This window comes from Tamandua tetradactyla, chromosome 2 (assembly GCF_023851605.1).
Source record: "Tamandua tetradactyla isolate mTamTet1 chromosome 2, mTamTet1.pri, whole genome shotgun sequence".
Classification (NCBI taxonomy): domain Eukaryota; kingdom Metazoa; phylum Chordata; class Mammalia; order Pilosa; family Myrmecophagidae; genus Tamandua; species Tamandua tetradactyla.
In genome coordinates this window covers 151,674,047-151,700,283 of record NC_135328.1, presented here as the reverse complement: position 1 = coordinate 151,700,283, position 26,237 = coordinate 151,674,047, and the positions used below count along the sequence as shown (strand labels likewise).

Here is a 26,237-nt window from a genome sequence, read left to right as displayed (position 1 = left end):
AGAGAGAGCAGAGAATGACATAGCCACAAGAAACAGAGTCCACCAGCCAGCAACCTTTGGAGATGAAGATGAAAAATGACTCCCGGGGAGCGTCATGAAACAGGAAGCCAGGAGAAGAAGCTAGCAGATGATGCCGTGTTCACCATGTGCCCTTCCAGATGAGAGAGGAACTCTGACCGTGTTCACCATGTGCCTTTCCAGATGAGAGAAAAACTCTGTGTTCATCATGTGCCCTTCCACTTGAGAGAGAAACCATGAACTTCATCGGCCTTCTTGAACCAAGGTATCTTTCCCTGGATGCCTTAGATTGGACATTTCTATAGACTTGCTCTAAATGGGACATTTTCTCGGCTGTAGAACTGTAAACTAAAAAGGGGAACTTATTAAATTCCCCTTTTTAAAAGTCATTCTGTTTCTGGCATATTGCATTCCGGCCGCAAGCAAACTAGAACCAATCTTGAATCATGATTAAAAGAAATGGCTGCTTCCACAAGATTGGATCAGGATAAAACATGGCTTTTCTAAGGTACATAATATTTTCAAACTGGAACCCATTGCTGCCTCAAGATATCTAAAAACCTTAGATGTTGTGAAATAAAAAGTAAAACTTACCTTCAGTAAACACAGGTATTTTACAAAAAATGCACATATAACTATGGTTTTAACCTAAAGCCACCTTCTCGACATGGAGATACTAGCAGAGTCTCTCCCTTTGCCCTTCCTCCTCTTCCTCCTTTACCATTTCAACGACTAAGGACAGGAATGCGTCTAGCTCCAAGAGGTGGGATAGCAAAGGTCACTCCCAGAAGACAGTCCTTCCTACTTTCTATAAACTAACACAAGGACATTTCTATAGGGATTATTTTTCTACCTCTATTTTTAATATACTTTGGACACTAGGTCTTGTCCTTTAACACACAGCAATAACCAAAATGCCTTTGTAAAACAATGGTTGACAATCTGAACTTGTCTAACAACTCACAATGAACCTTTCCCTCTTCACTTCCTACCCTTCCTACCACTACACTCTCAGCAAATTCCTCCAAGATGATTCCCCCAATATAGTCATTCTATGTATTAACAGAAAAAGTATTTAGTGTTATTTTATACTCTCTACTTTTAATATATGTTGCATACTTCTAAGCCTCTGGAAAGACTAGTTGTTTCAAATAAGGACTCAGGTTTGTCCATGATACACAGAGTAGCATTGAATAAACTGACATGTAACAAAGGATATAATCAAACGTGTCTTCTAAATAGGAACATTCTGGCTTAGAATCCTTCCCCTTCTCACCTTTACCAACCCAGTGGTTGCAGCTGTAATGCTTAGAGGGGATTTTTAACAATTTTGCTTCCACAATTAAAATTCTGCCATTTTCAGAACAAAGTTTTCCCTAAGAATTTTAACACAAAATGTACAAAATGTTTTCGTTTACTAACTTGACTTCTGTTACTTACTGGCAAGTTTAACATCTGGAAAGATTAGATTACATAAAATTAGGATTTTTTTGTCTATTATATATATGTATAATATACTATATACACAATAAAGTAAAACAAAATGCACAGAACATACAGGATGGTGGTTTATCCTGATCAACTATAGACTTGCTGGCATAGACCCTTGTCACTTCTTTCTCCCCTCCTCTCTGAAACAGCACAAATAGAACATGTGCTGCTCTGGAGGTGGTTTCCAAATGATTTTTTATATGAATATTAACAAAACATTATCCGCAAAATACATTCATTTTTCTACCGCTACTTTTTCTTTACTTTTTTTTTGGCATGCACAAGCTACAGGAATTGAACCCAGGTCTCTGGCATGGCAGGCAAGAATTTTGCCACTGAGCCACCACTGCACCTCCCTACTACCTCTACTTTTAACATACTTTGTGCACATCTAAACATCTAGAAAGACAAGCTGTTTCAAATAAGGGCTTAAATTTTTCTACCATATATACAGTAGCATTTAATAAACTACACACATGCAACAATGGTTATACCTGAAAGTGTCTTCTAAATAGAAACATTCTGGTTTAGAGCCCTTCATTTCTCCCAGTTCCTTCCTTCTCTCCATCATAAACCCAGCAGATGAGTTACAGACACGTGTTATTTACATGTGGTTTTACAATTCTATTTCCAGAAGTCATTTTCAGAAGACAGCTTTTCTGTGGCTTTTATCACAAAGTATACAAGATGTGTTAGTTTACTAGCTCACTCTTATCATACACTGACAACCTCTTTTATATCGAGAGACTAGATATTATAAAATTAGGACTCATTTGTCCAGTAAATACACAATATATACAATACAGTAAAGTGAAATGAATGAAGATAGCATACAGGGCAATGGGTGATGAGAAATTTTCTAGAATGCACTAGCAAAACACCTTTTGCAATTTCTTCCCTCCCACCTCCCTCAAACCAATGAGCAAATACAAGACTATAATGTTTGGAGCAGTTTAACAATTCTATTTGCAAAGACAATATTCCCCACCAATTTTAAAAGCTATTTACAGTATTATCCTACTATCTCTACTTTTAAACACATCAAGCACTTCCAAACATTTAGAAAGACTAGATATTTCAAGTAAGAACTTACTTTTCTACTACATACATAGAATTGTTAAATAAAACTTCATATTCATAACAATAGTTATAATCTCCTAAACATGACCATCTTGGCCTCAAAGCATTCCCTTGCCCTTGTTGCTTTAACATCTTGTTGTTGTTGTTTGCCTTTGCTTTTGGTTTGTGAGCTTGTTTGTTTATGCAATAAATTCCAGATCTGATCCCAGATTATAACTGAGAGCTCCGAGTTCCTTTCTCAGTACTAATGGCTTGAATGATTTCAACAGAATCTTTTTGATCCTCTTGAACAAACCCTGAAGCTCTTAGTGTATGTTCTTCCTGTTAGGATAGCATTTGAATTCTCAAATGTTTTGTGTTGACTGCCAATTTGGAGATTCTACTCTGGATTCCATTTTCCAAATCACTCAAAAGTTATTCACTGTGCTGGTTTGAATCTGTTATGTAGCCTGAAAATGCCAATTTTTAAAATCCTCATTCAATATTGCTGAGTGGGATCTTTTTAATTGTCTCCATGGAGATGTGACCCATCCAATTGTGGGAGGGATTAGATGGTTTCCATGGAGATATGTCTCCACCCATTCATGGTAGGGTTGCTTGCTGGAGCCCTTTAAGAGGCAACCACTTTGGAAAAAGCTCAGATCCAGCAGAGCCCACACAGCCTGAGACCTTTGGAAATTAAGGAAAACACTTCCAGGGAAAGCTGTTGAAGAAGCTGAGAGAGAAAGCTAGCAGATGTCACCATGTGCCTTCCCATGGTGACAGAGATGTCCGGAAGCCAAAGACCCTAGCATATGCCAGCCAGGTGCCGTCCAGCTGACAGGGGTTCTAGACAGCATTAACTTTTCTTGAGTCAAGGCAACCTTTTGTTGGTGCTTCAATTTAGATTTTGGTACCAGAGAAATGGGGTGCTGTAGTTTGCAAATAGCAAACATGTTGGAACAACTTTGTAAATGGATAAGGGGAAGATTCTGTAAGAGTTGTGAGAAGCATGATGGAGAAGGCCTAAAATGCTTTGAAGAGACTGTTGGTAGAAATGTGGACTCTAAAGACACTTCTTATAAGGTGTTAGCCAGAAATGATACACTTGTTACTGTAAACTGGAAGGAAGGTGACCCTTGTTTTAAAATGGCAGATAATCTGGGGTGGTGTGATGGCGGCTCAATGGCAGAATGGTGCTGGAGATGGAGGTTAAGTTCCCAGTGCCTGCCCATGTCAAAAAAAAAAAAAAAGGCAGATAATCTTGCAAAATTAACTACTGGTTTTGAATGGAAGGCAGATTTTTTAAAGCCATGAACTTAGAAATTTAACAGAAGAGATTTCCAAATTAAACATGAAAAGTGCAGCCTGGTTCCTCCTTGTAGCTTATAGTGAAATGTGACAGGAAAGAGATAGGCTGAGAATTGAACTCTTGGGTACAGAAAAACCAGAAATTGATGGTCTGGAAAATTCTGGGCTTCCAGAAAGGGAGACCCCAGGGAATAGTGTACTGCATGAGGATTTAACCAAACATGGAACCAGGCTGGCCATTTCAGAAAAGGCCAGGATTGGAGATGGAGTTATCCAGGAAGGATTTGTGGAAAATCCTATTGTCTGATGGTTATGATCCTAGTATACTGCATAAAAAACCAACAAAAAGGGCGGGCCGCGGTGGCTCAGCGGGCAAAGTGCTTGCCTGCTATGCCGGAGGACCTCGGTTCGATTCCCGGCCCCAGCCCATGTAACAAAAACAAAACAAAATACAATAAAACAAGAAAATGTTTAAAGATGTTTCCCTTTCTTCCTCCCTTCCTTCCTTCCATCCTTCCTTCCTTCTCTCTGTCTTTCCTTCCCTTCCTCCCTCTTTAAAAAAAAAAAAAAAAAAAAAAAAAAACCAACAAAAATGTGTGGGTATAAACGGACCCACTGCCAGTCTAGACTAAAAGGGACAAGGCAAGGGAAAAATATTTTCAAAGGCAAAACCATGAAAGAAAAAGTCTGAAACCAAGAAACCTCAGGCCAGGAAAGGAGACACACCTAAGCACTTGGAGAGTGTGAGTTTGCCCCATGGGCACATGGTGGGCCTTCCACCTTGATATTCTGGAAGAGTTGTGCCCCAGATCTTAGAGAGGGCAGAGCACATTCCTTGGGGATTGGGGAGAGCCCTGAGCCCTACTGTCCTGGAGGGGTTGAGCATGTGTGAGAGATGGCAGAGGGCCTGTGTGTAACCCCAGTGTTTAGAGAGGGTGAAGTCAAGAAAAAGGTAGTCTCGCCAATGTCCTCCAAGGCTGCTTTTGGAGAGAGAGGAAGGCTGCTGGGTAGGCCCTTGGAAAGGGTAGGACTGCTGCTTTCCATAGCCCCGAGGATAAATGATTCCTCAGACTTTGAAATCTTTGGAGTTTGCCCCATAGGCTTTCAGAACTGTTTGGTTCAGGTGACTCCTGTCTTCCTTCCAAATTTTCCCTATGGAAATAACAATGTGTAACCTATGACTGCCCCTCCTTAGCATATTGGCAGCAGATAACTTACTCTGAGTTTTACAGGTCCAGAACCAGAGGAGAATTTTGCTTTTGAACAGACCATGACTTTAGCTGATTTTGATGAGATTCTGTACTCTTTCTGAATTTACATTGTATTTATATTGTTACTGAAATGGTTTAAGGCTTTGTGATATTCTGATGGAATGAATGTATTTTACATTTGGAAAGAACGTGTTTTTGGGGTCCAGAGGGTGGAATGCACTGGTTTGAATCTGTTGTGCACCCCAGAAAAGCCAAATTCTTTAATCCTCATTCAATATTGCTGGGTGGCATCTTTTATTTTCATGGAGATGCAACTCACCCAATTGTGGGTGGTAACTTTTGATTCGATTGTTTCTATGGAGATGTGTCTCCACCCATTCAAGGTGGGGTTGCTTCCAGAGCTCTTCAAGAGGAAACATTTTTGAAAAAGCTCAGAACCAACGGAGCCCACATAGCCAGAGACCTTTGGAGGGAAAGGAAAATGTCCTTGGAGAAAGCCATTGAAGACGCTGGGAGAGAAAGCTAGTAGATGTTGCCATGTCCCTTCCCAAGTGAAAGAGGTATCCAGAAGCCAAAGACCCCAGCATACACCAGCCATGTGTCTTCCCAGCAGACAAAGGGGTTCCAGACAGCATCAGTTTTTCTTGAGTGAAGGTAACCTCTTGTTGATGCCTTACTCTGGACATTTTCATGGCCTTACAACTGTAAACTTGCAACTTAATAAATTCCCTTTTTAAAAGCCATTACATTTTCTGTTATATTACATCCTAGCCATTGTTACAAACTTAAACATTCACTGAAATTATTCTTAGCTCACAGTCTATTTATCCCAGATAAATGGTGCTTAGACCCAGGGTGAACATTTTTTTTACATTTAATTTTTTAATGAACTATTTTGGTTTCTTCCTAATCCATTAAGGTTCCCTAGGTAACAGATAGGGTTAATTAATTATCTGCCCAGGTCCATTGTAGGTAACAAGAAAGATAATTCCATCTACCTCAAAGCTAATGGAAAATAAAGTACAAAGATACAGATTCAACTTCTGATCACTTATACTAACAGGTAAAAACAAGTGGATTATTGTACATATTTTTCAAACATGGATAAAACAAATATGCTTCTCTCCAAATCTTTTTGATTTGTGTGATGCTTTAGAGTGAAACATGGAGGTGGTAAAGGAATTATATTAAACCTATTAAAATTAGATTGCATGTTTCTTGTATTATTCTGAGTATCACCACACAACGACATGTATGTGGTTTACGCCCTTCTAAGATGACAAAACAAGGCCTGAGAACAACATTTTTAACATTCACAAAATGGGTAACATGGCTGTGCCCATTGTTAAATAAAATAGTATAGCCACCTGCTTTGGGAGTTGCTGGGAGCAAGCCCTTTCTGAGATATGGCAGGGACTTTCCAGAAGACAAAAATTGACAAAGGACAGGATTCTCAAAAAAAAAAAAAAAAAAGTGGTGCATTTCCAATAAAGTTTCATTTTTTTGCAATACATAGTGATAGGCTGGTCTCAGTTGGTAAGGATAACTTATTAAAGATGTACAAGTATAATATATTAAACAATGTATATTTACTCCCAGCTTTGTAAGACTACTATATAATGAAAAACTTAAATGTCAACCAACCATTTAACTTCCTACGTGAAATCCCCTAATTGTCTTTAGAATGTACTGCAACTCACTTAACATTTTGAGACTCTCACTTCAAGTTCCCTGGTCAAGAAGTTTCTCTTTAAATTCACATGCCAAATTGATTATACTAGTGACTATTTCTTTTGACATTTTTGGTGTCGGAATCGGGACACAGAGAAAACTCCCACTCAGCCGCGTTCTCTGTATCCTCGTGAGTGATCAGGTGGAGCACCCATAGGACCCATCGAATCTGCTGCTCTTCCACTACCCATGGAGCACTAGGGGCGAGTTTCTCCTAGATCTGGTCTCCACTAGCTTTTCATCTGAGCTCTTTACTTTATTCTCAGATTTGAATCTTTCCTGGTCTCCTGGATACATCAGACTTCTGTCAGATTTTGGTAAGTAAAATTCCTGCCCGTCTCAGGAAGGTATATGGTTTCCAGAACCTCCAGGCAGCCACTTGACAGGATCTCTGTTAATTATGTCTTCAGAATCTTCTAGATGAATATGACTGTCAGTGAATCTAAATCTCCCTCTAAGCCGCCTTTTCTACCCATTACACTGCTTGTGTTCAGTTCCAGACACTCACTTGGAACCTCCACTCACTGAGGATTCTGCTACAATCAGGGTGGCACTTGAGTGGCTGAGCTGAAAGCTCCAGCACCTGACACATTTTGTTTGACTGCAGCATAATGAAATCTCCTTGCTGTAAATTTCTCTCTTCTCCTACTGCCAAAAATTTCTGCTCCTTATCTGTTGCTCTAGTTTACTAGCTGCTGGAATGCAATATAGCAGAAACAGAATGGCTTTTAAAAAGGGGAATTTAATAAGTTGCTAGCTTACAGTTCTAAGGCCAAGAAAATGTTCCAATTAAAACAAGTCGATAGAAATGTCCAATTCAAGGCATCCAGGGAAAGATACCTTGATTCAAGAAGGCCGCTGAAGCTCAAGATATCTCTCTCAAGTGGAAAGGCACATGATGAACACGGTCAGGGTTTCTCTTTCAGCTGGAAGGGCACATGGCAAGCACAGCTTCATCTGCTGGCTTCCTCTCAGCTCCCCAGGAGAAATTTTCCTTCTTCATCTCCAAAAGTCGCTGGCTGGTGGTCTCTGCTTCGTGGTTCTGCGGCATTCTGTGGTCCTTCTCTGCTCTCTCTCAATCTCCTGCTTTCTCCAAAATGTTTCCTCTTTTATAGGATTCCAGTAAAGTAATCAAGACCCAACCTAAAATGGGTGGAGACATGTCCCCACCTAATGCAGTCTAACAGCCACTCTTGAGTGAGTCACATCCCCATGGAGATAATCTAATTAAAGTTTCAAACATACAGTACTGAATAGGGATTAGAAGAAACAGCTGCCTTTACAAAAATGGGATTAGGATTAAAATATGGCTTTTCTAGGGTACAAACATCCTTTCAAATTGGCACAGCTGTTTTACATCTGCTCACACCTGTTTCCAATTCCATTGTAAAAAAAGGGGGCATTCTTTGATTGGTGTGCAGGGTTTTCTAATTGCCACCACAATGTATTCTCTTAAAGATTCATTTAAAAATAAATGGTCAAAAACAGATAAAAGGCCTATTTTGGACTTCTGGTTGACCATGGCTGTAGTGTAAGATGCACCAGTGTTCCATTACTCTGAAGAATCGTTGAACAACTAGCAAAAAAGAAAAGACTTAGAGGATTGCAATAACTATGCAAGTGGAGAATCAAGAAAATTCACTTTTAAAAGGTAGGAAAAACATGTGGTGCCGTTGCTGGCCCCTCCTAACAAAGAAAAGCCTAGGAATATAAGGATAAATTCCAAGAAAAATTAATACCAATCCTGCTCAAACTCTTCCAAAAACTTGAACAGAAGGGAACACTCACTAATTCATTCTATAAGCTAACATTACTCTAATACCAAATTGAGATAAAGGTACCAGAAGAAGAGAAAATTACGGACCCATATCTCTTATGACTATAGATACAAAATTCTTGATAGAATGCCAACAAGCTAGCACATAAGAATTATACACCATGATCAAGTGTGATTTATCTCAGGCATCCAAGGGTAGTTTGACATAAGAGTCAATTAATGTGATACATCACATTAACAGAATGAAGGATAAAACTATATGAACATCTCAACTGATCCAGAAACATCATTAAACAAAATCTAGCACCCCTTCTTGATAAAAACACTTACAAACCTAGTAATAGAAGAAAACTTCCTCCATATGATAAACAATATATATGAAAAACCCACAACTAACAGCATACTCAATAGTAAAAGATTGAAAGTTTTCCCTCTAAGATCTGGAACAAGACAAGGATCCCCACTATCACCACTATTATTCAACATGGTACTGGAAGTTCCAGCCAGGGAATTTAGGTAAGAACATGAAATAAAAGGCATCCACATTGGAAAGGAAGAAATATAACTTTCCCTACTTGTGAATGGCATGATCCTTGCTCGAGTTTGAATCTGTTGTTTACCCCAGAGAAGCCAAGTTCTTCAATCTTCATTCAATATTGCTGGGTGAGAGCTTTTTTATTGTTTCCATGGAGATGTACCCATCCAATTCTGGGTGGTAACTTTTGATTAGGTTTCCATGCAGATGAATTTCCACCTACTCAAGTTGGGGTTGCTTACTGGAGCCCTTTCAGAGGAAAACATTTTAGAAAAAGCTTCAGAGCCATGGGAGCCCATGCAGCCAGTGACCTTTGGAGATGAAGATGGAAAATGCCCCTGGGGGAGCTTCATGAAACAAGAAGCTTGGAGAGAAAGTTGGTAGACTTCACCATGTGCCCTACCAGCTGAGAGAGAAACCCTGATCTTCACTGGCCTTTCTTGAGTGAAGGTAACCCTTGTTGGTGCCTTAATTTGGGCATTTTCATGGCCTTGCCTTAACTGGGACATTTTCATAGCCTTAGAACTGTAAAACTTGCAACTTTATAAATTTTTCTTTTGTAAAGCATTTTGGTTCTGATATATTGCATTCTGGCAGCTTGCAAATTAGAACAATCCTATAGACAGAAAATCCTGGAATGTCCACAACAAAGCTACTAGAGCTAATATGGAAGGGTAGAGGGTTTCATATAGCCAAAACAAATTTGAAAAAGAACAAAATTGGATGACTTACACTTTATTTTAAAACTTATTAAAGAGCCACAGTAATCAAAACAGCATGGTTCTAGCACAAGGACAGATATATAGAGCAATGAAATAGAATTGAGGGTTCAGAAGTAAAGCTTCGCTTCTATGGCCAATTGGTTTTCTACAAGGATTCCAATTCCACTCAATGAAGAAAGAATAATCTGGGTGGGCCACGGTGGCTCAGCAGGTAAGAGTGCTTGCCTGCCATGCCCAAGGACCCGGGTTCGGTTCCCGGTGCCTGCCCATGTAAAAAAAAAAAAAAAAGAATAATCTTATCAACAAACGGTTCTGGGAAAACTGGATGTCTATATACAAAAGAATAAAGGTGGACCCCTACCTCACACCATGTACAAAAATTAACTCAAAATCAATCAAAAACCTAAGAAAAGAACCAAAACTACAACCCCCTAGAAGAAAATGTAGGAAAGCATCTTCAGGACCATGTATTAAACAATGGTTTCTTAGACTTTATACAAAAGAAATAATAGATAAATGAGAATTCATCAAAATTAAAAATTTTCATGCAAAGGCCTTTATCATGGAAGTAAAAAGACGATCTCTACAATGGGAGAAAATATTTGGAAACCACATATCTAATAAGGGTTTAATATCCAGACTACATACAGAAATCCTACAACTGAACAACAAAAAGACAAACAATCCATGTGGGCAAAAGACTTGTATAGACATTCCTCCAAAGAAGTTCTACAATGGCCAAAAAGCACATGGAAAGATGCTCAATATCATTAGGTTTTAGGGAACTGCAAATCAAAACCAGAAGTACAGGACAGGCAATGGTGGCACAGTGGCCGAGTTCTAGCCTGCCATGCTGGAGACCTGGGTTCAATTCCTGGCACCTGCCCATGTCAAAAAAGAAAAAAGAAAAAAAAAGAAGTACCATTTCATATCTATTAGAATGGCTACTTTTTTTTTAATGGGAAATAACAAGTGTTGGAGAGGTCATGGAAAAATAGGAACACTCCTTTGTTATTGGTAGGAATGTAAAATGCTGCACCTGCCATGGAAGACTGTTTGGTAGTTCCTCAGAAACCTAAGTTTAGAATTACATATGATCCAGCAATTCCTCTTTGAGGTATAAACCCAGAAAAACTGAAAGCAAGGACATGAACAGATATTTGCACACCGATGTTCATAGCAGCATCATGCACAATTGCCAAAAGATGGAAGCAGCCTAAGTGTCATCAACACATGAATGAATACTCAGAATGAGGTCTATACAAACAATGGTAAGTTAATGAGCCTTAAAAAAGCATCAAGCTCTGCTACATGCACCAACATGGATGAAACTTTAAGACACCATGTTGAGTGAAATAAGCCAAACATAAAAGGACAAATATTTTATGATCTCACTTACATGAAAGAATTAAAACATCCAAATTAAATAGAGTCAGAAACTAGATTATCAATTACTAGGGACTGGGTGGGAGTAGGGAATGGGAAGTTAATGCTTAACTGATGCAGGGTTTCTAATTTGGGTGATGGAAAAGTTTTGGTAATGGATGGTGTTAACAGTACCACAACATTGTGAATGTAATTAACAGCATTGAATTGTTTCTGTGATTGTAGTTAGAAGGGGTAATTTTAGGTTGTATATATGTTACTAGAATAAAAAAAGATTTTAAGCCATAAAACTTTACAATACAGTGAACCCTAATACAAACTATACATTATAGTTAAAAATGTAATCAAAACAAAATTGTAGGCCGTGCAACAGTGGCTCAGTGGCAGAGTTCTTACCTGCCCATGCCGGAGACCTGGGTTTGATCCTGGAGCCTGCCCATACCCGGGGGTGGGGGGTGGGGGGGATAACATACCAATATTGTTTTATTAAGTGTAACAAGTATTAAAGGGTTGAAAGTAAGAAAAACTAAGAGATGGAAACAACCAAAATGTCCATCAACAGACAAGTAGCTAAACAAGCTGTGGTATATATATATACGATGGAATATTATGCAGCTGAAGACAGAATAAAGTGAAGAAGTATGTAACAACATGGATGGACTTTGAGGACGTTATGCTGAATGAGATTAGCCAGAAACAAAAGGACAAATATTATATGGTCTCTCACTGATATGAACTAACATTAGTGAATGAACTTGGAGAATTTCAGTTAAGAACAGAGACCATCAGGAGATAGAAATAGGGTAGATATTGGGTAATTGGAGCTGAAGGGATATAAATTGTGCAACAGGACTGACTGTAAAAATTCAGAAATGGATAGCACAATACTCCCTAACTGTAATGCAATAATGTTAGTACATTGAATGAAGCTGAATGTAAGAATGATAGAGGGAGGAGGGCTGGGGGCACAAGTGAAATCAGAAGGAAAGCTAGATGATAAAGTCTGAGATTGTATAATCTAGGAATGCCTAGAGTGTACAATGATACTGACTAAATGTGCAAATTGAAACATGTTTTTGCATGAGGAAGAACAAAGGAATGTCAATATTGCAGGATGTTGAAAACAGATGGTAATTCATATTTTAAAACTTTAACTTATGTGTGAGACTAAAGCAAAAAATATTTATTTGGTATAAAATTTATATTTTGACTAGTGCATTTCCTAATATAACTTATGTGGGCAGTTTAATTGAAGACCATAAGTACATGGAACCTTGAGTACGGCATGAGATTTTGTAGGTTTGTAAGAGTGATGCCCCGATAAATCCCAGTGTGATTTGAACAGTGAATAAAAAAGTATTTGCAAAGACCCCTTGGGGGAATGGTGAGAAAGTGGGAAAATTCAACTTCCCCATGTGGAGAATTCCTGATATTCTCACAAGCAGTGGGAACAACCAAAGCAATAGCCTGAGCCCCCAATCTTGGAGTTTGTTCATATGAAATTTATCCCCACAAACGATAGGCTAAGCCTATTTAAAATTAGGCCTAAGAGTTACCCTCAGAAAACCTCTTTTGTTGCTCAGATGTGGCCTCTCTCTCTCAGCCAACACAACAAGCAAACTCACCGCCCTCCCCCTCTGTATGTGGAACATGACTCCCAGGGATGTAAACCTCCCTGGCAATGTGGGACAGAAATCCTAAATGAGCTGGGATTCGGCATCAAGGAATTGAGAAAACCTTCTCAACCAAAAGGGGGAAAAGAGAAATGAGACAAAATAAAGTGTCAATGGCTGAGAAATTTCAAACCGAGTCAGAGGTTATTCTTACATATTATATAGATATCCCCTTTTTAGTTATGGTATATTGGAGAGACTGGAGGGAAGTGCCTGAAAATGTAGAGTTCTATCCCAGTAGCCGTGTTTCTTGAAGATGATTGTATACAGCTTTCTCAGTGTGACTGTGTGATTGTGAAACATTTGTGCAAATCCAAATGCACAGAAAAGACATTTGTCCATTGTCTGTGGTATGGACAAATGAGTAAAGCATATGTATTAAAAATAAATAAATAATAAGGGGGACAAATAAAATAAATTTAGTAGTTTGAAATGCTAGTGATCAATGAAAGGGAGTAGTAAGGGGTATAGAAAAAATAGAGGAAACAAAGGCTAAAATATATTGGGTAGATGGAAATACTAGTGGTCAATGAGAGGGAGGGGTAAGGGGTATGGTATGTATGAGTTTTACTTTTTTCTTTTTATTTCTTTTTCTGAATTGATGCAAATGTTCTAAGAAATGATCATGGTGATGATATTGCGAGTTTTTGATTATATGCCAAGAATGGAATGATCATATGATAAGAATGTTCATGTTTGTATGTTGTTCTGCTTAAAAAAAAAAATGGAAGACTGCATTGGGGTGGTATATAGAAACTATGTACTTTCTGTCAGATTTTTCTGAAAACCTACAATTTATTTAAAAAAAAAAAAAAAAAAAGACAAAAGGTGAACAAACTCCAAACTGCACCTTTTGCTCTCCCAGCTTTCCTTTCAGCCCTTCCCCCATATATGCCTCAACTGGTTCCTCCTGACCCCCTGAAGAAAAATTATCTAGTTCAGGCTCCTTTAAGGAATAAAACTTCTACCAAACCAACATGCACTCTAGCACATGTTGGTTTAAACCTTGGACCGGAAATAAATTAAGAGCTACCATTAAAGATTGCTCTACACCCGAACAAGAAGAATATTCATAAAAGAGTTTAAATTGTTTTGGGTACATATGATCCAGGATCACCTGACCTATATCAGCTTATACACCTACTGGTGAACCCAATTCTGATAAAAATATAAAATGAGTCAAAGACAAAAGTTAGCTTTTATACAAACTAGTAAGCTTTGTGTCTCTGCGTTTATGTCTGACTAGTGGCAAAAAATAGTTTAATTGAAGCTTAAGCTCTCTATTGGTGTCTATTTGTGTCTGTATAACATATATATATATATGCATAATTTGTATAATATTTTCTTACCTTTAGATGGTAGTACCAAACTTACTTTTAAAATCCCTTAAAGGAGCTCTTTTCTAACTGGCTTACAAATAAATGTTTTTATAACTTAAATACTCCTAAAATCCCAAGCATTTAAAAAATTAAATTTTTAATACTTTCAGTGTCAAGGTTTAATAATAACAGCTCTGTCGTCTGAGTTATTGGTGCTAAATATAATACAAGCATGCATTCTGGAGATGTTCTTCATGAACTCATTTAAGTTTCTGTGTCATATGAGCTAGCATTACATCTTCTAGATGTTTAAGATGATAGCAAATGTCAGCTTGCATTTAACCAAACTGAATCATTTTTCTGAAAATTTATTTTATCAGTAATGTGTTTTGTTAAATGTCAGCCCTAAGATACCTACCAAGATGTTTTGATAGCTTAAGCCCTTAGGCTTATGTCAAGTCACATATACAAGATAAATACAACATGGTTTGTTTGTTTTTTAAGGAAAGAAAAGAGAGTAGTTTTGTCTTAAAGTAAAATGAGTTGTTGCAAAATAAAAAATAAAAAGAGGAAAATTTAAGACATGGGAAATTGTAAAAAGTTTGATTTTTTAAATTTCTGTGGTCAAAACTGAGTAAAATTTAATGAATTTTTCTATGAAATTTTTAAGAAACTAAGTATCAAATAGTGTACTAATACAAATTAAAATTTGGTTTAATCTCTGTTAAAATGATAAAAATTCTTGGGTTATTATTGGTCTGCTCTGAATAAGAGGTTTTTACTTTTTGCCTAAAAGGTAGAGATTCTTAGCCTTATCAGAGTAATTTCCTGCACTTTATGTTGGCTTCATCACATGCCTAATTCTTTAAGAGAATCAAGCATTTTCACAAAAAAAGAACTAAGGTTTACTAACCATCATGTTAACTCCTATAATGACTTTTAAAATCTTTTATTCCCACTTTGGTTAAGTAGACAGCCAAATATTGTTTCATGGTGACCTGAAAAGTTTGCAAAGTGTTCAAACCTGACAACTTTTGGCATTTTGCCTTCCCAAAATCAAATGCTGAATAATTCCTTCTTGGTTTCAAACTGTCTTCGGGATTTTCTAGCAGGATACTGAGAAATAACAAAGGATCTGTTGTTTTACCTTGTAAAAAGAGGTGCTAAAAATAAGTAGGTTTGACCTAAGAATCACCCCCCAAAGAACCTCTTTTGTTGCTCAGATGTGTCCTCTCTCTGTCTCTAAGCTGACACAGCAAGTGAACTCACTGCCCTCCCCCTCTAAATGTGACATGACTCCCAGGGAAGCAAACCTCCCTAACAATGGGGGACAGAAATGCTGGGATGAGCTGGGACTCGGCATCAAGGGATTGCGAAAACCTTCTCAACAAAAAGGGGAAGAGAGAAATGAGATAAAATGTCAGTGGCTGAGAGATTTCAAACAGAGTTGAGAGGTTATTCTGGAGATTATTCTTACATATTATATAGATATCCCCTTTTTAGTTTGTGGTAGAGAGGCTAGAGTGAAGTACCTGGAACTGTAGAGCTGTGTTCCAGTAGCCATGTTTCTTAAAGATGACTGTTAAATGATAACTTTTACAATGTGACTGTGTGATTGTGAAGACCTGCTGTCAAATGCTCCTTTTATCTACGGTATGGACAGATGAGTAAAAACTACAGATAAAAATAAACAAATAATGGGGGGAACAAAGGATAAAATAAATTGACTAGATTGAAGTACTAGTGGTCAATGAGAGGAAGGAGTAAGGAGTATAGTATGTATCAGCTTTTCCTTTTTTCTTTTTTATTTCTTTTGCTGGAGAGATGCAAATGTTAAAAAAATGATCATGGTGATGAATACACAACTATGTGATGATATTGTGAGCCATTGATTTATACCATGTATAGAATGTTTGTATGTCAAGAATGAGTGTATGTTCGTTTGTTAAGGTTTATAATAAAAATATTTTTAAAAAAGAAAATGTAGCCAAAATGTAAAAATAAATTAATAAACAAATAAAGCATTATAGATCTGGCCTGCTAATTAATTAATAAAAAATATAAATGTTTTTCCTGGATTCTGTGATATGCATGGTATTTTGTCAGAATTTTTGAATTTGTGATTTGTTATGATTTAAAATATGATTCTAAGTAAATGTTCAAAAAAATAGATAATTCCTGTGCCTGTTTGAATCTGTGATGTACCCCAGAAAAGCCATGTTGTTTAATCCTCATTCAATATTGCTGGGTGGGAACTTTTTGATTGTTTCCATGGAGATGTAACCTACCCAATTGTGGGTGGTAACTTTTGATTAGATGGCTTCCATGGAGATGGGTCTCCACTCATTCAAGGTAGTGTTTGCTTACTGGACCCCCTTAAGAAGGAACCATTTTGGAAAGAGCCAAGAGAGCCCATGCAGCCAGAGACCATTGGAGCTGAAGAAGGAAAATGCCTCCTGGGAAGCTTCATGAAACAAGAGGTCTGGAGAGAAAGCCAGCAGATGCTGCCATGTTCGCTATGTACCTTTCCAGCTGAGAGAGAAACACTGAACATCATCAGCCTTCTTGAACCAAGGTATTTTTCCCTGGATGCCTTAGATTGGACATTTCTTAAACATTGCTTTAACTTGGACATTTTCACAGCCTTAGAACTGTAAGCTACAACTTATTAAATTTCCCTTTTTAAAAGCCACATTGTTTCTGGTATATTGCATTCTGGCAGCTAGCAAAGTAGAACAGTCATGGATTGCATGTTCTCTGGATGGGTTAAAACATTTTCTTGTCACAAATATACATGTATGTACATACATAAAGTTGGATGCTACAATTGTGGCAAACAAGCTATTAAAAACATTTTTCTAACTTAGGGAGCACCTTTTAAACTCTAAAGTGATCACAAAACTCACTTCACTGGAAAGGTTATAAAAGAAGCATGTTGGGTGGTTCATAGCCAACAAAACTCCATTGCCCATACCATCCTCAATCTTTTGGCAAAGTGGGAAAAAAAAAATCAATACAATATTAAAATTAAAGTTAGCTAAATTATCTGATCCATTGCAGCTGCCTAGGCCAAAAGAACTGTTGGTTCTCACAGCCCTGGAAGCTGCACTATTGTGTAGACATGGATTGAACCCACACAAAATAATTACAAGGTGGCCCATGTACTTGAGACAGTTTACGAGAGGTGATCCAATGATGGTCAAGCAAGATTTACTTCAATAGTGTAGCTTGAAGCTGTGTGTACCCCGAAATGATCATGTTCTTCTAATCCATTCTGTGGGTATAGACTTATGTAGGTGGGACCTTTGATTAGGTTATTACAATTGAGATGTGAACCACCTCATTCAACGTCAGTCTTAATCCTCTTACTAGAGTCCTTTATAAAAGGATAAAAGGCAGAAAAAAAGGCCCAGAGAAGCTAAGAGAAAAGCTACAAGACTGAAGTACACAGAAGCTCAGAGAAGAAGCCACTGAAGTCAGAAGCTGGAAAAAACCTGGGAGAAAAGAGAGAGAGACCAGAAAACGTTGCCATGTGCCTGTCCGTGTGACAGAGGAACTGAGGACCACCAGCCTTCACGGAGAAGGTATCAGCTTGTTGATGCCTTAATTTGGGCATTTTCACAGCCCTAAAACTGTAAACCTGTAAGCTAATAAATCTCCACTGTTAAAAGTCAGTCCAGTTTGGGTATATTGCATTTTTGTCAGTTTTAGCAAACCAAAAACACTAAAAGGGATTAATTAAATATTTTCAGGGTTCTCTTTAACAGGGGACAGGGGCTCTGCTGACCCTCCAGCACCTAAAGGCAGTATTCTACACAACCTACAATGTGGTTTCTTTGTATTCTGAAAAAAACATCAGAGGGGGGTACAAGGGTAGCTCAGTGGTAGAATTCTCGCCTGCCATTTGGGAGACCCAGGTTTGATTCCTGGTCCATGCACATCCCAAAAACAAACAGGCAAAGCAAACAAACAAAAATTCAACAAATGGTAAATGGTGCTGCAATAACGGGATACTCACATAGAAAAATAATGAAATGTGACCCTGCCATATGGCATACCAAAACAAAAAAGAAGGAAAAGACATTCAGAGAAAGATAAGCCTTGAACTTTTCTAGAAAGGACCTTATCAGATTTTGTTGTCTTCATATACAGCTATCAAATTAGAAGAAATTGTGCCTTGGGTACATATCTCCCAGCTAAAATGGGTGCCATGTCGAAGGTGGCTTAAACTGTACCTGACACAAAACTAAAATTAACAAAAGTACGCCAGAAATAGATGACAGCATCTGATGTAGACAACTTCTGATCAAATTCACAGAACAAGATCCTGTTGACCAAAGCTTTCCTTATTTAATCCCCACACTTGTACTTTTATCTGTCACTATAATTTTATTGTTACTCTGGTAACCCTTTCCAGCAACCTATTTAACGACCTCTCCTTAGCTCTCAAGATGAAAACTTTAATCAAAATATTATTACTTTTAGTCATCCCAAGTGCTCTAAACTTAGATCATCCCCTGACTCCAGTCATTCAAAAAGTTTCTAGAATTGTCAATCTAGCTGATTGCTGGATTTGCTAACATCTAGGTAATAAAAATGCACCTAAAACAGTGTTCTCTCTGATAAAAATCAATCAGTGGGAAAAAAAAATGGTCAGTGGGTTTATAAAAAGGTGTGACATTCTGCTAAAAATCAGGCTAGCCATTCTACAGATTGATATAGTAAATTTATTTGGGATGGCAAGTCTTTAATTAAAGGGTTAGGCCAAACTTCACTATCGTTACCTTCATAAGTAAAAATTTTCCTTAGGTATGGAAAACTTGAAACAGGACCAGAATTAGGATACATTCCCTATCAGTTGTATAACCACACAATCTGCTTTGATTCAAATGATGGAGATTTGACTCTCATATATGATGACACAAAACTTAAAACAGACTCTGACAATGATACTTTCTAGACCTAACAAAGGAAATCACTGAAATGAGATAGTTTAACGGCAAAAATTGTACTAGTACATGAAACACCTATGTTATCATCTTACACAACAAGGAGATATATAAAACTAATGTAACATGGTCTAATCAATATTCAGATCATATCTGGGCAGGAAACTCAACATACTCCATTGGGAATAACATCCATAAAATCTTACATCAGTTAAATAAAAATGTCTTTTGCTCACTGGGACTAACTCACGGTTTTGGAAAATGGCAATATGCCAGTGCTAATATAACCTGGAGTGAGACTTATAAGTGTATCTAAGGTTATGGGGTGGAGCCTTGACGCCATCCTCAAGATGCCTCAAGCCCTCCAGGCTAAAGCTGACAGCTTAGCATCAAAGGTTTTATAAGACGGACGGGATCTAGCTATCTGGACTTCCCAACTCTACGACACGAATAATGATACTTTCATATGAATAAGTCTGGCACAGTAAGTAACCTACATATTTTAAAAGGCCAAGTTAAGGTATTTCATGATATCAGTCAGGCTTAAACATTTCATTGGACAGACCTATTTACTGAGCTTGGCTTTTGCTTTAATGAAATGTGGACTTAGGATTTATACTTTTCATTATGATTTTGTCTATACGTTTCTGTGTTTTGTACAAATTGTGTCTCAAAATTCCATTCAAAGTCCTTATTCTCAAGGCATATAGTTGCTCTTAAAATACCTAATCAAAAAAAAAAGCAAAATAGAGCTAGGATTGACTCTGGTGGACCAAGACTAAATAACAAGTGCCCTGCCTCAGAGGAAAGGTAATAACTATAGTCCACTCAACTGAATAAGTAGCCCCACTCCAAGTTTCTGAAGTGAAAGTAAACAGCCACCCATCATACCTCAATGCAATCAAGAAAAATAAGCAACACATAAAAAAAAGAAAAAGAAAGAAACATAACTTACTGAACCTACTATAACCGCCTGACAAGAAAGGAGATCATTGAAAAAATAACCGCAAGGAGGGGACTATTAAATAAAATAATATGGCCACCTACAAAGGGAATTGCTAGAGTGACGCCTTTCCAAGATAGGGCAGGAATTCTCCAGAAGAAATACATTGATCAAGGAAAGGATTCTCAAAAAAACTGGAGCATTCCAGATAAAACTACAAATTTTGCAACATTGAGGAATAAGTTGGTCTCCAACCAGTAGGGACAGCCTACTAAAAATGGGCAAGCATACTGTGGTAGTTAGATTCAGTTGTCAACTTGGCCAAGTGAAGGTGCCTAGATCTGTTGCTGTGGACATAAGCCAGTGGTGTGTGAACCTCATCTGTTGCTGATTACATCTGCAGTCAGCTAGGAGGTGTGCCTGCTGCAAAGAATGATGTTTGATTTCATTGGCTCGTGCTTAAATGAGAGAGCTCAATGCAGCACAGCCCAAACAGCTCAGCATACCTCATATCAGCACTTGCAGCTCAGCTCAGCCCAGGCTTTTGGAGATGCAGAAAGATATGACCCCGGAGAAAGTTGTTGGAATTCAGAGGCCTGGAGATAAGGCCAGCAGAGACCATCCTGTGCCTTCCCACATAAGACCTGGGTTGAAAGCTAGCTGCCTTTCCTCTAAAGAATTATACATTAACTAAATAACCCCCCTTTTATTGAAAACCAATCTGTCTCTGATGTGTTGCATCCCAGCAGCTAGCAAACTAGAACACATACTATGCTAACTAATGGATATCTACCACCAACTTTGTAAGACCCTCCTAGTAATGACAAACTTAAATGTCAATGAATTATTGTAACTTCCCACTTGAAATCCCCTAATTGCCTTTATAAGCTGTTGTAACTCGCTCACCATTTTGAGACTCCCATTTCAACTTCCCTGGTTTCAAATCTTCCTGCTCGAGCAGTTTCTCTTTCAGTAAATCTGCAGCTTTGGGTATTTTGGTGACTTTGGTTCTTTCGACACCACAAACTTGCTCATAAAGAGTTGCACACAACCAACAGGCGCTGTAGGGATGTTATTACATGATAACTAAGGGGAAGAATAGTGAATGGAGGGGTCAGGAAAACCTTCAAGGCAAAAGTGATTGGGGCTGAGGCTGGGAGAAGGGAGCTGGTATGATGAATGGGAGGCAGAAGAGGACTTCTGTAGGGAAAGCAAGTAGTATATTTAACAGCCTAGCAGTGGGAATATGCCATTCTCTTATCAGTAAGGAGGTCCATTGCCTATGGAGAAATTCCAGTGCTACATTCTAATGTGGCCTTCCTTGGCCTTTTCCTGCCTCTCCATCCTCAATTCCCACAAAATTCTCCAATGCTCTAATGAACCTATTCTGGACTATTCACTTTTCCATTTCCAAGTGCTCGTTACTGTTATCCCTTCTGCTTCCTGAAATCTCATTTATTCGAAGGCAATTGAGGGGAACAGTCAAGAGAACAGGGTTTGGAACCTGGCTGCCTAGGCCCTGGCTCCTGCTATCAGTTGTGCTCTTACCCCATAAGAGCTTTCTCAGACTTCATTTCTTTATTTGTGATGTGGAAAGAATGACTGCATCTACTTCATAGGGCTGTTGTGGGGATAAAACGTGTTGGTCCATAAAGAGTACTCAGGACACAGTACCAAACACATAGGTATTCAGTAAATCTTAGCTGTTATTATTGGTAGTAGGAGGAATAATATTATATTATTAGGATCAAAATTAATTGCTCCTTTATCTTTAACCCATTTCTACTTTATACATTTCTCTGTTGTAACTGGTTACATTCTGTATTGCATTAGCATTATTATTCCCCTTATAAGGATGACATTGAATTTTAGTGATTACCTCACCCCACAAGTAGGTACATAATGTTTGGCTCAAATTGAGAAACCCAGTGAGTATTGTGACACGGTAGGTTTGCTTGCCTAAAGCAGGAAGCATGAGTTTGAATAGAGCCGGAAGTACAGAGAGTCAGGTGTGCAAGGAAGCACTTGCTTGAGGAAGCACGAGTCTTCAGATTCTAAGAAGTGTAAGTAAATCTGAGTCATTTCAGAATTTGAAACACAAACCAAAAATTTGCTTTTTATAAAGATTTCACATGGACAGTCACAATCTCATAGTTTGAATAATGGAATCTCCTGGATCCATTTTCCTTTGATAACATTTATTCTGTCTCTCACTCACTCACTCAACAAATTCTTAAATTGTATCCATTTTGTCCCAAACACTGATGTCAGACTGTTCCCATGATGCTCAGAGTTCAGTGCCCTAACTCCTTTTTCTATTACATTTGTGTACTGGGGGCTGCTTTCATTGTATAACACTGTCTATCTGTTTAATCTTATTTTAAAATTTAAAAATAGATGGTGGGCCATAGTGGGCCAGCAGGCAGAGTTCTTACCTGCCATGCCGGAGACCTGGGTTCAAGTGCCGGTACCTGCTCATGCAAAAAAAAAATAAAATAATAGATAAAACCTATACTACAGCACCATTTTGAAAGGAAAAATCTCATAAAGCCCCTTGGAGAAACTCTTCATGCTATACCATGCCATCTCATCATTGATTTAGGAGTCAGACAATCCACGATTAAATTCAAAATCTATGACTTCTTAGCTGGGTGTTCTTGGGTTGGTAGGTAAACCTCTGTGGAACTCACTTTCTTCATATATGAAATGGAGAAAACCATGCCTGCTTCAGATGAGGGGTTTGGGGAACAAAGTAAGATCATCCAAGTAAAGCCCTAGAGCAATGCCTGGGACAAAGCAGGAGCTCAAAAGGCCTTCCTTTGCCCACTCTCCACTCTCCCCTTCAGAGAAGCCAAGTAGTACAGAACTAATTCTTTTCTCCAGGTTGTAAAAAGAGACATGGATACAAGGATAGGGGAAACACACACACACACAATTTGCCCCCCTCAGAAGTTCCAGCTTATCACTTCAGTCTATGTATTTCCATTTGGGCTACATCTGGTCAGTTGTACCCAGTGAAACTCTGGCATCCAAACAAACACAGTTAGGTTAAGCTACTTTGTACATCCATTCTGCAACATCCATTTTGTTGGCCCTCTGTGTGTTGAGCATGCATTAGGCACTGATCTAAACAGATTATGGCATAGCTGGGTGAATTTAAGGGTCTGCTTGATAAGGAGAGTTCTCACAGTGTGTGGAGAGAGGAGAAAGGGCTGGTAAAGGTGGAGAAAGGACTGGTAAAGGTGCAGAAATATTCCCAAGAGAGAAACACGTGACACAGCTTTTGCCAGAGGAAAATAAATGTTCAACCATCTGCTGGAATTTTGAAACACTTACTTTCCTCAGCCTAACAGCAGACCTTGACTTTGTCTTTGAGAACTGGCTAGGGGGAAGAGTGTGAGAAATGTGACACTGAGAGAAAGAAACGCAAAGAAGGATGAGGACAGGAAAAGTTCTTTATTTGCAGGTAGCGGCTTCCTGTTCCTTTGCTCCAGTTGTTCTGAGCAGCTGGCCAGGAGATGTAAGGAAAAGAGACAACTGCCTTCTCGCTGCAGTGTGTGTGGGGGGGAAAGAATGACGCCACAGTGGAACTGTGGCAAATCGTAGCTATGTGCCTGTGTGTGACTATGATTTGTCAGTGCTGCCCAGACTTAAGGGAAACTGCAGAACCTCCTTAAGCCCACCCACAGCCTTGCTCACAGGCACAGCACACGCCATTCAGAGGGGGTGGCAGCCTCCGTTCTCGTGTGAATTGACCACAGCTCTTTCCTTGAGAAGCTTCAGTTTCTGAATGCGGCCACCATACCTTCTGCTAGTACGCAGGGGAAAATTTTAGTGATTTAAATTGACCTTGAGATTTTACCTGAAAATTTCATTGGTTTTTTTTTTTTTGCTTGTGTCGATTCTGTGTGTAAGCTTATAACAACCACAGAATACTAGTCCACCTAAGAAAGGAGATGAGCTAAAACAGTGCTTGTCTCTGGAATCCCAACTCAAACTGGGTTGATATTCAGAGGCTCGATAGCCTCACTTTTACAAAGATTAGACGAGAGACACGTGTGTCCATCAGAAAGCTTGACACAGAAATGGAGACGGGCATTCACAATTCCCTTGTCTTTCTGTGTTACTTGATCAGAGGTAAATTTATTAGGAAGCTTATAACACCTGAGCTTCGTAGTCCCTCACTTGCCCATTCCAAGTCTCTGTAACTAGTTTTGTATTCGTTTTCTTAAAGAAAATTATATAAGCTTCAGGTCCCCCCAAACCCTGTACTTAATATATAAAGATGCACATATGGAGGCTTAAATCTATAAAATCTGAAGACTATCTCAGATAGGAGAAAGCCAAAGCAGCATCTTATGGTGATTTCTCACTTAGGTAAAGACCTTGCTACACAAGCAAACAAAAAAATGCTCTTTTAATATCAGAGTAAAATACTGAGATAGAAATCCATGATTTTCTTGGATTTAACTTGCCCTCTTCTCATGGAGGGGTCGAAAGAAGTGAGAATTGCTGTTATTTTATTTTTATAGATACAATTCATAATTTTTATACTTTTTGTTTGTAGCAATAGCTACAACTTATTTAGCACTTACTCTGGGTCAAACAGCTTGACAAGGACTTTACATATATTGTTTCAATTGATTCCTTGTTTTTTTTCAATTCATTCTTATTACAACTTTATGAAGTAAGTACACCTGTTTTACAGATAAGGCGAGTGAGGCTTAGCGCTAAAAAGTAATTTACCTAAAATCACAGTCTAACCTGGCTCTGTTTAAATCCAAAGCTCTGTGCTTTGTTTAGGAAGAAAAAATAGCATAGAAAACTATCTCAGAAAAATTACCTTTTTCTACACTAATTGTGAATTCTGAATATCTAATATGTATTTCCTTTCATAGTCTTGCCTCTTTTCAAAACATTTTTGGGGGTTGAGGATGCTTAATTGAAAGAAATTTAAATTAGGCCTTAGCTAACAAACATCTTTATTCTAAAATTATATTTAAATTCCGCCTCCAAACTAGAGATTTGGGTTAATCAAAACAATCTGAATCAATTTCATTGATTCCGAGCCAAACGGTAATAAACTGTATGTACTACAATTTAGAAACCAAAGAAGAAATCAAACATTCTATAACCTTTTAAAAATACTCAGACCATTACAGCTTTTGGACAGCATTTTTCTGTTTGTTTAAACACACACATACACACACACACACACACAACAAATCTGCAGTTACTTCCACCATTTAAACCATAATTACACTACATTTTAAATGCATGCTATTCAATAAAATTACAAGCCGCCCGTTACCTAATTCATTATTGTCTTTGTTTCACATTTTTCCAATGTCATGAAAAGAACTTTAATTTCTACCCACCAACACCCCCAAAATACCATTTCGAGACTTGGATACCTACCTTTTCCTCTGCTTCAAGAGAAGAGACCAGGGGAGGCAGCGCTGGAGATAAGGAAGTCAGCTTTTCTTGCTAGAAGAACTGATATATTTCTCTTTCCTTCCTGTGGGGCACAGGCTGAAGCACTGCGCCCTACGTGACTGCCTGAGCTTCTGGTCGACCCTAAGCCTGTCGTGGTTACTCCCCCATCACTAACAGAGCTACTACTACCCAGGAAGCAAAGCCACCTACAAACACACCAAGGAACCCTGTAAACACCAACGTGTTGCCTTTTTAACTGGAGAGAAACCAAGATAATGCAACTGAAGTATTCCATCACCACCAAGGAAAGCCCCAGTAGAGACCAGAGACTTTTAAGAGGGTTCTGCTTGACCTCAGGTGTAGATGAGTATAACTCTATCACCAAGAACAGCTGGTAACACAAGACTCGATGTAAAGAAGACAGACCTGAACTTTTGGAAGTACACTTCATTGACGTATAACATACATACAGAATAGTGTACAAGAATAAGCACAGTTTGATGAATTTTCCCAAAGCGAGCATAGCACATCAAGAAATGTGTGATGGTACCACAACATTGTGAATGTAACTGCCTTATATATTTATATATAAGTGTATATTTATATATACAGCACTGATTTATCTATTTCGATGTGATAAAAAGGGAGAAACTTTAGGTCGAATATATGTTAATAC

At 38.3% G+C, this 26,237-nt stretch overlaps 1 protein-coding gene across 6 annotated transcripts in view; it reads right to left on the bottom strand.

Moving 5' to 3' along the window:
- Nucleotides 1-25,677, bottom strand: part of SYTL3 (synaptotagmin like 3) — a 139,774-nt gene extending 114,097 nt beyond the window's left edge. For 2 of the 6 annotated variants that reach the window (XM_077149386.1, XM_077149388.1), the window contains exons 1-2: nt 25,544-25,677; nt 22,561-22,596 (exon numbers count right to left, since the gene is read on the bottom strand). The gene's annotated coding sequence lies outside the window, so the exon portion shown is untranslated. The remainder of the gene's footprint in view (nt 1-22,560; nt 22,597-25,543) is intronic. The other 4 variants (XM_077149385.1, XM_077149389.1, XM_077149391.1 and 1 more) reach the window with 3 other exon arrangements.
- Nucleotides 25,678-26,237: the final 560 nt, after the last annotated feature.